The sequence below is a fragment of the Oryctolagus cuniculus genome, chromosome 15 (genome assembly GCF_964237555.1).
Source record: "Oryctolagus cuniculus chromosome 15, mOryCun1.1, whole genome shotgun sequence".
In the NCBI taxonomy this organism is placed as follows: Eukaryota; Metazoa; Chordata; class Mammalia; order Lagomorpha; family Leporidae; genus Oryctolagus; species Oryctolagus cuniculus.
The window spans coordinates 76968701-76986294 of NC_091446.1; the positions used below are offsets into that span (position 1 = coordinate 76968701).

Here is a 17594-nt window from a genome sequence, read left to right on the forward strand (position 1 = left end):
TTCATCAGCCTCAGCTTTCATAGGCCCAACTCTTTCTAATTTGCCATCATTGAACTTAATACTGATAACAGCTTCTCAAGTCCACCACTGATCTCATGAAAGTAACAACTGATCCATACCTCTATTCTTTATCTCAGGATCCTATGTATTCTCCTTGGGACACCAGCCTCAATTCTAAGTATTGTATTTATCTACATACATACTATCTACTTCTGTTAGGAGGGCAGCTGCTTACCTCCTTCCCTATAATGTGTGATCCAAGCAGGAAGTCTTGTATCTGTCTCTTACTCACTCTGGCATCACGTTCACTAGAAACCTACAGAAACTGCAACATTCACAAATGTATTGATATTCTTGAGAGTACTTGTAGGTCAAAAATAACCCCAAAAACTGCTGAAATAGATTCCAGTAAAAGTCCATGCTTAGAAAAACTTGGAAATCTAAAACAAGGTAAGTTGGTGTCAATGTTATTGAATATCTGTCTGGAAATGGGATCCAATGTAGTTGAGATCAAAATAAGGGCTGTAAGTATTAGAAAGGAGGGAATATACTAACCCCAAAAGGACCTTCCATGGGGTTAACTGCCCCGCTTCTGTCTCTGGGCAGGATAGGTTCCAGTTAAGATCTCGCAGGGAGCACATTTTGGTTAGAAACCTGCCGTGCTGCTTACTTGCTTTGCTCTGCTGGTGTATGGACTCCTCCAAATCCCAGCAGCAATTTGAATATGCAATTCGCTTTGCTCAGAGCCTAGCAACCAAGTCTGAACTTAGGAAATGTGAGCTATTATCTTTTTTTAATAATGTTTCTAGGGTGAGCTTTTATTTTAAATACAAAAAGAAAGCCTATTAAAAATGAATATTACCAGGGCAGGCATTTAACCTAGCGGTTAATATGCCCGTTGTCATGCTTACACCCCACGTTGCAGTGTGTGGGTTTGATATTTGGCTCTTGCTCCTGACTCCTGTTAGTGCAGATCCTGAGAGGCAGCAGGGATGCCTCAAGTAGCTGGATCCCTGCCCTTCACATGGGAGACCAAGATTGCATCTCTGGCTCCAGATTTGGGCTTATCAGGGTGAGGAATCTTTTATCTGCCAAGAGCCCTTTGGATATTTATAACATCATTCACAGGCCATCAAGCATTATCAACTTAAAAAATCAGCCTAGCATAGATACATTGAATTCTGAGTCCTGCCTGTGGTTGCCTTGGCAGGATCAGACCAAATGATGTCATGGGCCTTATTTGTCCCATGGGCTGCATAGTCCCCACCTCCGCTCCAGCCCTGCCCCAGCCACTGTAGACATGTGGAGAGTGAACCAGCGATGGGGATCTCTCTCTTTCTCTCTCTCTGAGGGCATCTTTCCAACTCTCAAATAGACTTTTAAAATTTTACTTAATTACCAAAACGGGAAGGAAGGCTGAAGAATCCTCAAGTTCAGCTGCTACACTCCCGCCTGCTGCAATCTCCTGTCTCTTGCTTGAGCTTCCTCTCTTCATCTTTCACTGGCACTGAATGGGAAGGAGAACTTAGTAGAAACAGTAGGGGAGAAGGCTGAGGTCTAACTAGGAGGCCGGCATGCCTCCCATCACCCTGCAGCTGTTGTCATAGCTCTGATCTGCCCTGCACTGTCCCCTCTGGTTTTTTTGTTTGTTTGTTTGTTTGTTTTTGACAGGCAGAGGAGCAACTGGGACAGAATCCGGCGCCCAGACTGGGACTAGAACCCGGTGTGCCAGTGCCGCAAGGCGGAGGTTTAGCCTAGTGAGCTGCAGTGCCAGCCTGCACTTCCCCCTCTGCCTGTGGACTGGGAGAACGGCCCTGACCTTGTGCATCTCCTTATCCCCAGCACCCAGTCACTCCCTAGGAACCTGCCTTCAGTACCTAGTCTAGGGATTGGAAGGAAGGATGGGAAGAGAGGAAGGCACATGGAAGGAGTTTGCACAGTCCTGTTCTATTGTGTCATTGCTGCTGTTATTTTATTGAATTCCTTGCTTTTTCTTCTTTGGCAGCAGTTCTTTTATTTTTTTTATTTTTTGACAGGCAGAGTGGACAGTGAGAGAGAGAGACAGAGAGAAAGGTCTTCCTTTTGCCGTTGGTTCACCCTCCAATGGCCACCATGGCTGGCGCGCTGCAGCTGGTGTATCACACTGTTCCAAAGGCAGGAACCAGGTGCTTCTCCTGGTCTCCCATGGGGTGCAGGACCCAAGTACTTGTGCCATCCTCCACTGCACTCCCTGGCCACAGCAGAGAACTGGCCTGGAAGAGGGGCAACCGGGACAGAATCCGGAACCCCAACCAGGACTAGAACCCGGTGTGCCGGTGCCGCAAGGTGGAGGATTAGCCTAGTGAGCCACAGCGCCGGCCTTTGGCAGCAGTTCTTAAAATAACCTAAACCTATGATCCAAGAAACAAAGAAATGAAATCAGAGGTAATCTGATTTTGCTCTGACTCCCTTTTCTATTGTCTCTGAGGCAGTTGGGAACAACAGAGAGAGAGTTCCAGGCAGGGGAAATTATGTGTGCTCTGTCAGATGCCTCACGTGCAGCTCTGGGACAAGCTTGTGTGTGGAGCAAGCCTTCTGGAAGCCTCTGGAAAGCGTGTAGGCTTCCTTTGCTCTCAGTGCCCTGCTCTCAGGAGAGCTGTACCTTGCTGCACCAGTGGCTATATGTCCCATTCTTCATCATGCAGACCTCTTGTAGCTGAAGACAGAACGTCCCATCAGAGATAAGAGCACTAAGTAATTAGCTGATGTCTTTGAGTAGCCACTCAATGACAAAATTAGCCTGAATTGTTCAGATAAATTAGGACATGAGTGAAAATGGAGTTTATATCAATAGTGATAACAAGGAGAAAACAGGGACAAGGCTGCTTTGGTCAAATGGGTACAATATTGTGCACCATGTTGTGTGTACGTGTGTGCATGTCTAAACATGAGTTAGTCTATGTGTTGGGGTTTGGGAGATTAACCAGAAAAGGACTAGAGCAGCAGAAGATGCTAAGTGTCTGCTGCCTTTCTCTTCCAAATTCTATGTTCTGTTCCAGAAAGTTATAGCCATGGCCGGCACCGTGGCTCAATAGGCTAATCCTCTGCCTTGCAGCGCCAGCACACCGGGTTCTAGTCCTGGTCAGGGTGCCGGATTCTGTCCCGGTTGCCCCTCTTCAAGGCCAGCTCTCTACTATGGCCCAGGAGTGCAATGGAGGATGGCCCAAGTGCTTGGGCCCTGCACCCCATGGGAGACCAGGAGAAGCACCTGGCTCCTGCCTTTGGATCAGCGCAGTGCGCCGGCCACAGCGTGCCGGCCACAGCGCGCCGGCCGCGGCGGCCATTGGAGGGTGAAGCAATGGCAAAAGGAAGACCTTTCTCTCTGTCTCTCTCTCTCACTGTGCACTCTGCCTGTCAAAATACATAAATAAAAAAAAAAAAAGTTATAGCCTGGAACCACCAGCAAGAAGGACATGCTCACTGATGGGCTCCTAAACTGAGGCCTGAACTCAGCTCTACTTACAATAAAAGAGCTCTGGCACTGAGGGCCTGACAATCCCACTGACAAAACAGCTCCAGAGCTGCTGGAATCTGCCAGGTGTGGTTTAGAGCAATGTGCGAGCCCACAATGATACAAGAAATAGGAAGAAGATGAGGAAGAGGTCTGTAGGCACTGAACTACTAGCCAAACAGATGCTCCCTGAGGCTGGACAATGTCTGGATGTGCAGAGAGTGGAGGGCGCCTGGAGGTAGGACAGGAGTCATGTGTTCCAGCCTAGAGGAATAGACAGATGGAGGGGAGAAGTGGGCAGGCTCCCAGGCCAGGGGGCAAGGGAAGGAGGTCCAGGCAAGGGAGGAGTGGAGAGAAGCAGAGATGGAGGACAGAGTGGCTTGATCTGGGTTCCAAGTCTTTAGGTTTTATGCTAACTGCAATTGGAGCCTTCTTTCTTTAAACCTCCATGGCACAGTGACAGATGCTTCAGAAATGAACTTCTCATTGAATTCTCTCCATGGTCCCAGATGGCAGGTATTACGACTCCCATTTTACAAATAAGGGAAACAGAGAGGTTTGAAGGAGGTTCAGAAATTTGTCTACTTGTCTATTGCAAAACCTGCGCTCTCTTCCCTTCTATGATATTGCCTCCATCCCGGACAGTCTTTCCTGCTGATAATCTGCATGTCATACCAGCAACCTGACCTTGGTTTGCCGTCCTTGATCTAGGGTGCCTGTGTGATCCCATCTCGCTCTGAAATTCTGCACATCTCAAGTTGGAGGGAGGAGGGAGCACCTAGTTATGAGACATCACTTGCACATAAAAAGGGAAGTTCACTCTTGTGCTCCACAAATACTGATTTGCGATTTTCTGTCTGCCGCAGTGTGGTCATTGGGAGGCAGAAATTGTCCCTCTGGATCCCAGCTGTGTCAGGAACTGTATGAGCTTGTGCAGGTTCTTTGACATCTCCGAGCTTCAGTTTCCTAATCAGGCAAATGAGGATAATTCTATTCACTTAAATCAGCTATATCAGAGAGAAAGGGAAGTGACCCTTCCATTCCGTTATGTGAAGAAGACAGTAACCCCTTCCTCGCCATGGCTGATCTCTGAATCTGGGTCAGTTTGTGCCAACATCAAAGGGGCCCCCTTCCAGTGCATTCTGCTGCCCCAGTTCTCTGTATGGTAAAGACCAGTGTATCCGTGTCTGTTGATCCCTACAGGTGCACTCCCAGTGAGATCTGATGCGCTGGAGCTTATGTGCACTTCACGGTCACCTCTGCACAACTCCTGTTCTCTGTGAAGTCTGGTGCTAGTGGGAGTATACATATTGACAGATAGCATGCACAGCAGAAGTGTTCAGAACACCCAGGTGTTTCCACTAGAAGGAGGAAGCCATGCTGATGACAACACAGGCCCTCAGACACTACTCAGAGTCAAGCACTGGCTCCATCATCAATGAATCCAGAATGGTCATTTGGAGTCCCTGGTAGGTGACCACCTCCACCCACAGGTTGGGGATACAGAGCTTCATCCAGCATCAAAGGAGAACATCACTGTTTTCAGAATAGGTGAGTGAACACCCAGTTCTAGAGCCAAGACAGGTCATAGATCCTCTCTATGCTCAAAACATGTGAATTCAGGAGAGGAAATTGCATGTGGAGGGAAGCTAAGGAAGAAAGGCCACCCCTAGAAGGCTTATCCTTTGGGGTTGTTTTGCTGTAGACACAAACTAAGGGAACAAGAGGTTGAGAAGACCCAGGCAGGGCAGGTGGGCTGGGCACAGAGCAAGCAGAGAACCCGTGCAGGCTGTGTCAGCATGGAGACCCGGAGAGCCACACGTGCAAGGCCAGCAGAGGTGAGGCTTGTCGAGGCCCCTGCACAGCCTTACAGGAGCCCCTGTCTACATGCTGAGAAAAATCACTACTCCTCCCTCTGCCCCAGTCAGGGCAGGGGACAAGAAGGCTCAGGCGATGGTGAGGGCACCTGCGGTCACAGCTATGTACAGAAGTAACCACCCTGGCCATGTGCTACCTCATCAAATCTCACGCTGCTACTGAGAAGAAGTGATGAGGATCCAAAGTTGGTGACTCACCTAGAATCATGCATTCTGTAGGCATTGCGTACATATTCTTTGAACAGATAAACAGGATTTTTCTTGGCTAGAGGGTCAGGCTCATATAGGTGCCAGGTAACATCTTGAACCATGGCCAGAGTCAGAGTTTACATGCGTTGTGTCAAGACTTGGGGAGCCAACTCGCGACTAAGATCAATGCTTAGTCTAGGGTATGGCTGTGTCTAAAGTGAGGTGCAGCTCACACAGTGGGCTCATCAGCTTCATGCTTCAGCATCTTCCTCCGACTCTCTGTCCTGTGATCTCGGGTTGCTCTACCTCGCTGTGCCCCCGCCTCGCTCTGCTCTGAGCTGGCAATCTATCACTGAGCCCACTGCCTCCAACAGGTGTCCTTCTCCACGGCAGCAGAGCAGGGGCAGCCTGGGTTCCTAGCGCTGTGCCCTGACATATGCCAGGTACAGACAGGATGACAGAGAATGCTCTCATAGGATACAGGATGCTGGCTTCTGGATAACCACAGCACTGTCATTTTGTCCACAAGCACAGACATGTGACTTTGAATAACAGCAAAATACAACCTGGTGGGCAGGGAGGCACTCACAATGAAATCATAAGTAATTTAACTGCAAGTCAATTTACTGCAATTAAATTGCCAGTCCATCAAAATGGAATAGCAGGCGATCTCGGGTGGGTCTTTGCAACCAGACCTCTTGTGCACATTTCCTGAAGGCCCACGGGGATTCAGGGTGCAGCCAGACGCATGATTGGGGAGTTGGGCTTCCCACACCACCAGTCTGCTCCATCGGTTCATTTCCATCCCCCTCCTTGAAGACACACAAACAGTACCCAAGACTAACCGTGACCCAAATGTGGAACATACGGTGCAATTAGCAAAAGTGCATTAAGAACCAAATTGGTCCTCCACTGCCACTTTCCCAATAATGAGAGGCAGGGATGAGTGGGAAGACAATTGCAAAGCAAATAGCTGGGACACCCTTTGAAGTTCCCTGAGGAGGAAGGCCCAGAGCATGGGCTCTGTCTCAGGACCCAGGACCACATGTTGGAGAAGATGCCATAAATGTCCTTTCCAGAGAAGAGCTGTTCTGGAAGGCAAGTTGGCAGCAGGGAGTAATTCTCAAACATGTCTGGAACCACTGCTCCCCTAATTTCACTGCTAAGGACTTACTGAAAGGAAATCACAAAACTCATAAACAGAGATGTATTTCAACATGGATCTTAACAGTGAAACCTCAGAAAGTAACTAGAAAGGACAGCAATGTGGGAATAGTTAAAGAAATTACAGTGGGGATAAATGATTGAAAAATTATGGCCCCATCAAAAATGACGTTTACAAAGAATCTTTAACAACACAGGAAGATGTTGCTGATGGAATTTTAAACAAATCCCAGGACATGAATCTAAAAGCACAGAGAGATCTCAACTGTTTTATCTACCAGTTGATGTCTTCATCTCACTTAAAAACTCATTGTAAATACATAAAAGTTGTAAATAGTGGTTCTTGCTAGATTCTGAATGTTTGGTGAGTTGAAAAGTTCTTCCGTTATTTTATATACCTTGCAAATGATTTGTAAAGGAAGTGCAATGCTTTGATAACCTGAGGGGAAACCATGCACCCTTTGAACAAGGCTTGGGTCTCTCTCCCCTGGTGCATCTCTCATGCCGAGTGGACTTTTCTATGTAGCCAACGCTTTCCCCAGTTCTCAGAAAAAGGTGTTTAGAGGCCCTATGATGTGGCTTCTCTGAGGTTCTTCAGGACCTGGCTCAGGGGTTGTTTTCTGCCTTCACATGGTCAGCTCGGCTGCTCACTCAAAGCAGTAGCTTGCAGCGTGTTCAGAGCTACCAAGATGAGGCAGTGACACAAACCTTCTATTGAAAGTGGTCTTTAATCTCAAAATGGACACTGATGAGACAAGGGTTGAACCTCCAAGTGATGTCCTAAAAGCTAAAATATATGAAGCGTCAAGCCTGGGTCCATGGCATCAAGATCACCCAGGAGCTACTGAAATGCAAGTTCATGGGCCTCACCCCAGACCTACTGCATGAATCTGCACTTACCAAGATTCACAGGTGAATCTGTGTACATTAAAGTCTGAGAAACACTGGAGGTGGTGGTAAAGCGCAGAGGGTTAAGCTGCTGCCTTTGACACCTGCATCCTATATTAGAGTGCCGGTTAGAACACTGCTGCTCTGCTTCCACTCCAGCTCCCTGCTAATGTGCCTGGGGTGGCAGTGGAGAATGGCCCAAGTCCTTGAGCCCCTTTCATCCATGTGGGAGACAAAGATGGAGTTCCAAATCCTAGTTTTAACCTGGCCCAGCCCTGGGTGTTGTGGCCATTTGGGGAGTGAACCAGCAGATGGAAGAGTTGTCTGTATGTCTCTCTCTCTCTCTCTCTTTCTCTTTAACTTCCTCTCTATCACTCTGCCCTTCAAATAAATAAATCTTCAAAATGCTAGTTTCAGAAACACTGCTCAGCAAGATAAGTGTGTAAGAGCCTAACATCCTAACACGAACACTGGGGAGATGCTAAGAGCACACCTCACCGTTGATGCCAGCTCTGTAATCAAAAAGCTACGTGACCTTGAAAAGCTGACCATCTTTGTCTAAGAGAGATAAACTATCCAGCTTTTAAGCTTGTGCATCTGTAAAATGGGAACAATCAGATATCTCCATCCTAGGATTCATATTGATTAAGTTAGGCAGCCTAAAACCCTTAGGATACTCGGCGGAACAGAGTAAGAATTAAATGATTTTTATCATCATGGCAAAGATTACGTATGACAGCTGTAAGGATCAAATGAGCTCATGAGTACGCAAGGCTGCAGATGAAGAAGATTCCTGCACAGATGTGCAGAGAGATTGTCTTGCAGATGTGCAGAACCATTCTTTACCAGAAAGCCAACTGTAAAATGACAGTCGGAATAAAGAGTGAAAATACAGGCTTCCAAGTGGATTTGGATTCCGTGAGCCCCACTCCATGGTATCAGCAAGGGCGGGAGCTCCATTTCCCTCCTTATTCCCTCCTTATTCTTCCCTCTCAGAGAGAAGGCAAAGGGATCCTTTGTTAGGAGACTTAGGGGAGGCATGGTACATCTACTCTGTCACTCCCCCAGGCATCATTACCAGGCAATCCCTCACCTACGGCAACTGCTGAGTCATTTTTGAAAAGTTTTCCCATTTCCAGATGTTAGGAGGCTCTGCTTTTGTGCCACTGACCTAGGAGGAAGGGAAGTCAGGGCTTTCTACCTGCAGCATCAGCTGTCAAACAAAGTGACTGACAGCCTTTGATGGAGAAATAGGTAAGAGGAAAGCTTTCAGATGGTTCCCATCACCTTGGCCTTGAACAAATGCAGCAGGAAGATGTCCCAGGGAGGCACAACTGAGCTTAAAAGGGGAAGAACAGAAGGGGCCCAGGGTGGGGAAACATGAAGAGGGTCAGGGAAGAAGCAAGGAAGGAAACCCATGGGGCAACAGGAACCTACTTTCCCCCTGTGGATTCAGTTCTTGACCATGTGAACAAAACTGCAGTTATGTTGATCAGAATTCTGATGATCACGAAGCAAACTGACTGTAAGGTACATGGTTCTTAACTTTCCAAATTCTTAACAACATTCAGTTGTCTATTAGCCCATTTCTCATTGCTATACTAAACCACTGAGGTTGAGGAACCTTACAGAGAACAGAGAAGCACTCATGCTTCTGAGGTTCCAGGGGGCGGTGGCAGCACTGGCTTTGCTTCAGGGAGTCTCGTGGCAGATGGCATCACAATGCAGGGATGCTTGGCAGAGGGAGAAACCACATCAGGAGACAGGAAGCCTGAGAGAGAGTCAGAGGTCATGTCAGGCTTTAATGACAACTCATTCTCACAAGGACTCACTCCAGAAAGCCAGCATCCCCAGGCCCTTCCATGTAGCCTCACCTGTTAAAATTCCATCGTACCCTGGGAGCTAAGCTCCTAACACATGAACACTTGGGGGAAAGCACAATCAAACCTGGGCCGACTGCTCTTCTGGTACATTCCCTAGACAGGGCCTGCTGTGGTCTCATTTAATGCAGCACACAACACAGGCTTTAAATGTACATCTGGGGGCCACGGTTGTGGCATAGCGGGGTAAGCTGCCACCTACGGCCACAGCATCCCATGTGGGTGCCAGCTCAAGCCTTTGCTGCTCCACTTCCAACCCAGCTTCCTGCTAATGCACGTGGGAAAGCAGTGGAAGATGGCCCAAGTGCTCGGGCCCCTGCACCCACGGGGAAGACCTGAATGGCATCCAGGATCCTGCCTTTGGCCTGGCCCAGCCTTGGGCCTTGGCAGTCATTTGGGGGGTGAGCCAGCAGATGGAAGATTCTTTCTCTCTCTCTCTCTTTCTAACTCTGCCTTTCAAATAAATAAATAATAAAAATCTTTTTAAAAGAAAACCAAATAATAATAAGCGATGCAGATAGAATGTGGCTCTCAAAAGCCTAAAATATTTTTATAACTGCGTCCTGCCTGATCTTCCTCGACATGGAACCTACTCTTCATAGCTCCTTCTCCACTTTGTCCTGGCTGCCCTCATATCCCTTCAACTGATCTTCCTTGGACTTTTTTCATCTGGCCTTTGCTGAACTGGCCTGGAGCCTCCTAGAGTTCCATTATCTACTCTCTTCCAGAGGTCAGACACTCCAGGTCAGGAAAGGAAAATGAATGTGGGAACAGGTCAGAGGTCAATAGGGATTGGTATGCAGCTTGGAAAACTGAGACTAGACGTTCTGCTAAAAATAACTCGGGTTTCTTTTTTCTGGAGCCATTTTCTGGGCCAGATTTATTCATCCCTAAAGTCTAGCCTTTGTCCCTTCAAATGTCCAACCCCAGTGTCTGTCTCAAAAAAGAAGCGAGGTTGGGTTGCTATGCAGGTCCTCAGGACCCCACAGGGCCTGCAGGTTGCACGGGAACAAGGGCACAGCTGTTAGATTTGTCTCCGTTTTCTTCAGCCATTGGGCTGCACTGGTTGAGGCCTCATCCCAGTTTCCTCTTCATCTCAGTTGGGCCTCCTGATCATTGTGGCAATCAAGGAGAATCTAGTCCCCGAGTCACACTGTGAGCCATGGATGGCAGATGCCTTGGGGTTCTGCACTGCCCCCTCTGGCCTCTCAGGCCAGCTACTGGGGTTGGCTTCCTGCAAGCTTGGCCTCACCTTGCAGAGCAGTGCTGTCCTTCACACAGGAGCCAGCACCTCTCAGCTCTGCTGCTCTGCCAGGGCCATACTGCGTATCACAGTTCCCTGCTGCTCAGGCCCTGTGTGCTCAGCGCATGTGTGCACAGACAGAGGCACAGGGAAAGGCGCACTTTCCACCTCCGTCTCGTGATTCGTTTCCAGGTGTCACTCAGTCATACTTGAGATTCTCCGTTGACCCCTGGAATATCAAGTCTCAGAAGCTTGTGCTTTTCCCTTCCTTTCTTCTTGGTCCACCTGGCTGATTCCAAGTCACTTCTCACACAATTCCCATCCAAAGCCTCTCTCCATTCTCGCACCTCCTTCTTCCACTCATGTTTGGTTCTATCTCTGTGTATTCTTCCGTGGACTTTGCCAACAGCAATGCACTTTCTATTTCCTTCTCTTATAATCAATAATTTCTCATTTTCTCACACCCTATTAGAAGGTTTATAAGGGACAGAAAGCTTGCCAATCACCTCTGTATTTTCATTCCTAGTGTGACACAAACAGCGAACACAAACATTTGCTGAATGATTGAAAGAATGAATGTATGAGTGGTTTGCAGTTATGCTTAGAATCCTGCTGTCACCAAATATATTATCTTGCATACAAATATTAAAATTAGTAAATACTTTATGAGAATTTGCCACATAGAAATCATTCAATAAATGCTGAACCCTTATATAAACTTCAAAAAAGATAAATAATGGCACGGAGGGTGAAGCCACTGCTTGTGATGTTGCATCCCATATTGGAGTTCTGGTTCAAGTCTGGCCACTTCTGATCTAGCTCCCCGCTAATGTGCCTGGAAAAGCTGTGAAGATGTCACAAGTACTTCAGTCCCTGCCACCCACGTGAAAGACCCAGGCGGAGTTCCTCACTCCTGGTTTCAGCCTGGCTCAATCCTGGTGGCTGTGGCCATTTGGGGAGTTAACCAGACCCCTTTTTCTGTCTGTCTCTCCTATCTCTGTCACACTAAATTTCAAATAAACAAATAAATACAATCTCTTTTTAAAACTACCCAAAGAAATCCCTCAAGAGAGTGAGGGAAATGAATACAAATGCAACAAACCTGACCATAAGGGTTTTAATTATTTAAAAAGTCAGAGAGTGCTAAGTACATGACTGATGGTTTCATGGAACCCAGGAGGTTTTGGGGGAAAGACTGGAGTTGTCTAGAGACCAATTGTATTAATTTCAGGCATACTTATGGTGTGCCTAGTTAATGTCAGGTGAAGTGTGTAATAAGACTGAGCTTAAATGATGAATACCTCAGTATTCACCAGGCAGTAATTATTTTGAAAGTAAGAGAATATTTACTTCATTTGAATATATTTTACAACTTGCGATCTCCTAAAGGTAAAATTTGAGTTCAAGGTAGTAGGAAATTCTAGCAATCAATGGTACTCAGTTCTATCTTAGGCTTGGGTTGAACACAGGCTGCTTAAGTCTGACTTCTCTCTGCTAACTGAATCTTAAGTCAGACCCCTAAGGATAATCCTGATATTAATGAGTAGGACTAATACCAATTCTGTTTGTGCATATAGAAGGAACAGGGTCAGAGCACCTAGGAACTTTTTAATTGAATCATGGATTTGTTACTACCTAGTCTGAGCCCTCAAATCATGTTTACAGAGGCAGATCTGCTCATTTTCTATGTGTGATTTGGGGGAACTAGGCAGTAAGATTATGGAGGAATATATGAGCGGGGCTTTCTGCCAGCCCTGCACTGTAACTTCATCCCTGCCCCTATCAAACTTGTACCCCACTTTCCCAGGATGCACCTGTGTCCCATCCAGAACCAGGAAGAAGACACTATGATGACCAGGTGGAAGTTAACCTACATGTGGAGGTGCCAGCAAACTCCCAGATGACCTCACTAAAGCTAAACTCCACCAGCCCGATCTCGGGAAAGACACTGATACTGAGAGGGCTGCTGTTAGCCCTTTGACCATGCCCCTGTGTCCTCTCTGAACTCCTCCCACCCTCTCTCCTCATAGGCGGCTCTCTGCGTGACAGGTATCTCTCTGTGTGGAGTTACCACACTCGCCTGTGAATGTACATGCACTCTCTCTGTTAAATGAATCCTGCTCTCATTGGGGCACTGTATTGATGGCTCTTTATGACACTTAAATCCTTATCTCTGTAGGATCAAGAAGCTGGAATAAAGATTAAGAGACCTAGACCCGTAACATCACCTGTCCACCTTGGGCTATGTCTGAAGAGGCAGAATGTGTAAGGGGGAAGTCATAGGCTTGGGAGCCCAACAGAGTTGGACCTTCATTTGCGTGCTTTGTAAACTTGAATAAATTGGTTTTTCCTTTTTGGAAACCAGGTTTATTTTCCTGACATACAGAGGGAAAACTGCTGCTGCCACAGAATTGCAAGAGAAAACAGAGTGGCTTGGATGGGGCCTTAGCAATGGGCCTGCCCAGTCACCCCATTTTCCCATCCACAGAATCAAGATTCCTGTGATTGGGATCCTTTACACGGACTGCTGAAGTTCCTGGTATTTCTGCTCCCTCCTGACTCCTCTGGCCAAAAGAGTGGGAGAATTAATGACACAGCAGTGTGGAGCCAAGAATCCAAGAATGAGAATTCCTTGTCTCTTCCTCGTACTTCCCAGGTGCTCAGAGCTACAGAGTTACTTGTGTGAGCTAAATGTGGTTTGAATAAGAGGCTGGGTGTCCTGCAGAGAACTGGAGATTCTGGAATTTTCCCTTTGGGTTATATAAAATGAGATTTTTTAAAATGGATGTATAAGTGTCCATTTGTTATTATAATCTTACACTTTATCTTCATTTCTGATTGCTGTTTAATCAGCAATAGCTTGGAACAATTGAGCTTTTAGTTTCGTCCTCTGTTAAGCAAGTAATGATGTGTAAACAAACACTTAAATAAGTGCTACTTCAAGAGACCTTTTTTCCCCCTTTGTAATGTGAAGAATCCTTTTCTGGGTAAATGAGTCCACCCTCTAATTTGCCAGTAGGATATTTCTGGACTCCATTTACCTATTCTGTTTAGAGTTTAATTACACATGAAGGTTGAAGAATTAGTTTTCTATAGCTGTTGTAATAAATTACTAGACTTAGCAGCCTAAAACAAAACTTCTGTTTTTCTAATTAGCTCTACTCCTCTAAGTCTGAAGTCTAGACAGGGAGAGCTCAGCAAGGTGTTGGTACTTTGGGTCTCATGAGACAAAGTCAAACTGTGGCCGGCCAGTCTGGGCTCTGGTTTTGGAAGCTCTGGGAAAGAATCCATCCCCAGTTGCCTCCTGTGCTTACAGGACTGAAGGCCTCATTTCCTGGCTGGCTGTGGGCTGGGGACCACTCGGTGCTCCTGGAGACTGGAACCACCTGTGTTCCTTCTCCTAGGGTCCTCTCCCTCTCCAAACCAGCAACAGGGCACTGAGGCCTTTCTTTTTCTCAACTGGACTTTCCTTCTGTTTTCTTTTTCTACTACCTCTGGAAGACAAAACGTTACTCAAGGACGCTTGGAAAAGCACAGGACTGTCAAGAGGACACCAGAGAGATAAAGAGCTTCTTGTTTAGTGAAAACTGAGAGGCCTCCAGCAGTCTCTGTGCCTTCGCCATGCACCACTAAAGTCTGACCACTCCCAGCCTACTCTGCACACCCACTTCCCCATGGTGCCCCCAGGATCACTCTCCCATCATGTATGAGATGCCATGATGAACACATGTGTGCTGACTTCTACGTGGAGGCATTATGAAACCTTCCCAGAGACCCCACCCAAACTCCACCCCCACTGTATATTCACTTAGGACACAACCCTACTTGATAGAGGGGTGACAAAACTGGGCTGGGGACAGTTCACCTTCATGAGGCTGCCAGCATGCACCTCGGAATGTGTACTATCACTTTAAATTCTCCCATTCTTGCACTTTATCTATGCCTCTGCTTTGAGTTCATCTCTCACGTCCAGACAAGTGTTGAGGGAAAACTGGTGAGATGAGTCCAGGTTAGTGTCCTGGTGTCAATGACAATTTACAAGACCGATACAAGGGAGAGAAGAGACGCAGCAATGTTTCACTTGAGTAGAAGCGGAGAAGCTCTGAGCAAACAGAGGGGCTGGTGGAAAGAGAGACGAAGCCACTGAGGTCTCACAGTCTAGGGGCGTTTCTATATCTTTAACACGTCATCTCCAAAGAGAAAAATGTAGTAGTTCTACATGGGCTGCTATGAAGGCAGGGGCAGTCTCAGTGGAGCCTTTTCTAACTTGCTCTGTCAAAACCGAAGTCTTGTGGTCCACTGGCAAGTATTTGTTACAGTGGGCTTCCCTCCTGTTCTGTTAGTGTGTACATGCAGGCAAGAAGCTGCAGGATGGAGCCAGCCTGGCCTGCTGTTAGTCCTGGGCTCCATCACAAGAACTCACACTAAGTCCAGCTGAGACCATACCCCACAACAGCAACAGGTGCAGAGAGCACAGTGGGACTTTGCAGCAGGACAAGGACTGGACACAGCTGTAAGAACAGTATGACTGTTTATAGTGCACAAGCATGGTGAGGGGTGTATCTGCACCAGAACTCACTAAGAGGCAACAGCAGGAGTGGAAGGCCCTCTGGCCACACCACCCTCCCAGGATCTTGTGAAGACAGCCCAGGGTGACCAGATGTCACCTAGGCACAATGGAGGGTGAGGAATCTGATCAGATGCTGAAGCTGATCAGAGACTGCAGCTGGGGTTTCAGGTTAAACTGATTTAGCAGAGTTCTTTGCTGAAACCAGATTTGACAAGTACAGGCACAGATGGGCCTGGGGGAAGTTTTAGGAGCCTGAGTAAGGTTTGGTCAAGTCACTATCACATCACACAGAAAGTTTGTTCATTCAAAGATGTGTGATTAGATCTGATCTACCCAAATAATTTCTCATTTTCAAGGGCAACTGTACTGTGCCACTTTACCCAGTCTGGGCATGATACCTCTCACTAGTCACAGCTTCTAGGGATGTGGGCATGCAATCTTGAGTGCCAGTCCCAGGAATTCTGTCCACCCACAGGAACATCTTACCAAAGATCATTGTCTCTAGATGAAGCCCCTGCAATGGGTCCCCCCAGAAAAACAGACTGAAGACCACAGTGGAGCCACTCATACTAAAGTTCCACATTACCAAAGTGAAGCTAAGTGGTCATCTGACCAGACCATAGCATGCAGGGGAGAGAGCTAACAGCCACCTTTCCCACACAGTCCAGTGTCAATCAGCGAGATAAGTGGCCACGGTTGTGGCACTACAGACTAAGCCACAACCCGTGATGCTGGCATCCCGTAAGAGTACCGATTTGAGTCTGGACTACTCCACTTCCAATCCAGCTCTCTGCTAATGGCCTGAGAAAGCAGTGGAGGATGCCCCAAGTATTGGACCCATGCCACCCACGTGGGAGGCCCAGATGGAATTCCTAGTCCCGGGCTTTTGCCTGGCCTGGATGTTGCAGACAATTGGGAAGTAGAGGAACCAATGGAAGATCTCTCTGTCTCTCTCTCTCTAACTCTTCCTTTCAAATAAATAAATACTTGAAAAGAAATTGGCAAGATAATAAAGTTTCCTATGCATGTCTCACCCTTTACAGAAACAAGTTACCTGATTTTTCTGTTTTCTGTCTCCTCTTCCCCACTTTACAAGGAAAGTCGCTTTGAAAGAAAAAGTGCAGGCTGGTGTGGTGCACAGCAGGTTAAGCCATTGCCTGCAACACTAGCATCCCATATATGCCTGGGAAAGCAGCAGAGGACAGCTCAGTGCTTGGTGCTTGGGCTCCTGCCACCCACGTGGGAGACCCAGAAGCTCCTTGCTCCTGGCTTTGGCCTGCCCAGCCCCAGCTGTTGCGCCCATTTAGGGAGTGAATCAATGGATAGAAGACCTCCCTCTCTGTCTCTTCCTCTCTCTAACTCTGCCTTACAAATAAATAAAAGTAAATCTTTTAAAAAATTAAAAAGAACAAATTGCTTTTATTTTTTATCATCATCCAATATTTATCCACTTTCTGTTCTTTAAGCCACATTTTGGTTTTGGTTTCCATGTTCTTTAGCCCTTCTTGGTCTACAATACCAATCTCCTCTGAGCAGCTCCCAGGAACTCACTCTCTGTAAAGGAAGGAAGGGTTGCCTAATTCTGGAGTCTAACACCAGTTAAGACCTTTAACCAAATGTGTTGTCACTTCATTTTCTGATAATTCTCTGCAGCAAACTGGTTTCACATTCCATGTGTTCCCTGGTCTCCCTGAGCACCCCTGAACTTTCTGAAGCATAATCCAATCCCTACTGAGAAAGCCTGGGAAACCAAATGAAAGTAAACTGAGCACCGTAGCAGAGTGAGAAATCAGACATAGGGACTTCTCGACGATTTTCTGGAGTTAACATCACTGAAAGATGAAACTTCAGAGGTTGGGCTGAACTCAGGTTCTGAAGTAGCTGGCTGAGACTGAGGAGGAATAAACCCAGAGTCAACATTCCCCAGTGTTGGAATAATCCCCGTGAAGTGCGACATTATATATACAGTGCCCAAGAAGGAGTCCAGAAACTATCACTCCTAAATATGGTGCCCTGGCTTGCTGCCTATTTTAAACTATAGGGACCTAGAGCAGAGCGGGTGTCAGGAGAGAATTCCTCTCATGTTTCCTATTGTGCTAAATTCTGGACCCCCAAAGAAGAATTTAATTACCTCTAGTCCCTCTGCTGAGTTTTCATCAACTGAAACTCATATGGCAGGAAGAAAGAGTGAAGTCTGTCAACCTATCTGAGGTGACTTTTGTCACACTCCATTGTCTCTACTTGGGCCCATTCAGTATCACAAAGAATCTTGTGTTACCCCTTGTCTATTCTG

General features: G+C 47.0%; 1 long non-coding RNA gene across 1 annotated transcript in view; it reads right to left on the reverse strand.

The window, feature by feature from the left end:
- Positions 1–1661: 1661 nt before the first annotated feature.
- The window catches only part of LOC138845407 (uncharacterized), a 64900-nt gene continuing 48967 nt past the window's right edge, over positions 1662–17594 (reverse strand). Inside the window, exon 2 of the long non-coding RNA XR_011382502.1 lies at positions 1662–9379. This is a non-coding gene — a long non-coding RNA (uncharacterized lncRNA). The remainder of the gene's footprint in view (positions 9380–17594) is intronic.